Raw genomic sequence first — 1,941 nt, 5'->3', positions numbered from 1 at the left:
GTGTGTGTGTGTGTGTGTGTGTGTGTGTGTCTGTGTGTGTCTGTGTATTTATCGTGACAATAGATACCTTAATATGGTAAATACCTCTTGTAAGTTGTGAGCAAAGTGTATATGAACTGAGATCTTGGTTGAGGCAGTGGGATTGGCTACCGTGTTTTCATTGTACTAAATACTGGTATATCCAATCTGTGGAAAGTGACCACTGCTGCTTGATTGTCATGAATATTTGAAATATAGTAACTGTGAATTGCTGTTTTGCACGATCTATGCGCATCTAGTATGTATTTGTGAGAGTATTGCTGGCAGATTCTAGTGCAGAATATATTTGTGCACGTTCGATTCGACTGGAATTTAAACAACACAGTCGAGTAACTGAAACTACCGTTTTATCGTCGCCACATAATATCAGTCATTATGAAAAATTCGTTAATTGAACCCATTTCGCAAGCATACCTGCTGAAGTAGCGTGAGTTATGCGGGAGTGTGTCTGGTGTTGTTTGCCATTCGTCCCATCGTCGGAATCTTCGCAGTGTGCGTCGTCACCCTCGGAATCATCGACCAGTACATTGTCGAACAGTACCATCCTCAGTATACTTATGATACTTTTAATTAGTATACATTATACTTCATATAGTTAGTGTTTATACCGTGTACTTAGTATGCTCAGATACTAAATATATATATATATATATATATATATATTGCTTCTAGTGAGTCGACCTTCTTTCAATACACACGAAAGCGATATTTACATATTTTTAATCGAGTTCTGAGCAAGTTGCTATATAACCGACCCAGGGCTTTTTGGCGCCAAAAAAATTTATGTCGTATATATTTTCCGTTTCAAATCAGGTTTTACTCTTCTTTCGAGAGAGCGTATTTCACATTGTACTAAAAAAAATTATAAACGCGAAATATTGATGCATGTATGTGTGTACTGTACATACTGTACTGCTCGGAGTTGTTCTACAACAGAAAGAGCGTATTTAGAACATCTTTTATTTTAAATTGTGGAGGGGTAATTTTTTTTAAATTAAAAAGAGAAGTACGGCTGGGATGCCGTAGGACTGAAAGCGTGTACTTATGGGGGACGACTCCGTGTTGAAAAACATATTGAAATCTACATTATGAAAATAGACCAATGTTTGTCTTTTTTATTTTAAAAAACAAAACCTGTCCGAACACAAAAACGTATTTACTTTCTACGACCCAGGGAGGGTCTACAAATGGGTAAAGATCGTACCAGACCGAATACAGGTCACCAATAAAAGAAATGGGGACTACACATCTAAATACGCAGAGAGTTGAACATATATAGCCTAATCATATGTAGCTCTACTGTAATATTAATTTTTATACTTACCGCTTCCCATGCTTTGTTGAAGCTCGTAACTCCTGTATAAGAGCGTCGTACAATCAGGAAGTAATAATAATATATGCGCAAATATCAATAAACAACATATACGTAGTAAACGATACGTTTCAAAGAAATAACATGAACGTCCTTCGAAGAGCTGTGCAAGAGAATGCTCGCAGGTCGTTCCTACGAGGTGGTGCCGAGGAATTTTCACCCAAACAGAATGGATTTCTCTTTAATGAGAAGGTATGTATGATTGGACACTTTGTGCCTATGTATAAAAAGAGGTGGCTACTGTGATAAGGATATAAACTCGTACAGTATAAAATTACATATGCTATTATGTTGGCAAGTATATGTATATATATATTTATATATATATATAAATAAATATATATATATATATTTATATATTTATATATATATATACATATCTATATCTATATCTATACCTATATATATATATATACATAAATATATATATATATGTGTGTGTGTGTGTGTGTGTGTGTGTGCGTATCTGTCTGCCTGTCTGTCTGTATATATGTATGTCTGTGTCTGTATACATATATATATATATGGGT

This window comes from Sphaeroforma arctica (genome assembly GCF_001186125.1).
Source record: "Sphaeroforma arctica JP610 unplaced genomic scaffold supercont1.2049, whole genome shotgun sequence".
Lineage (NCBI taxonomy): Eukaryota > Ichthyosporea > Ichthyophonida > Sphaeroforma > Sphaeroforma arctica.
The sequence above is the reverse complement of the archived record's forward strand: the minus strand, read 5'-3'. Positions refer to the sequence as shown.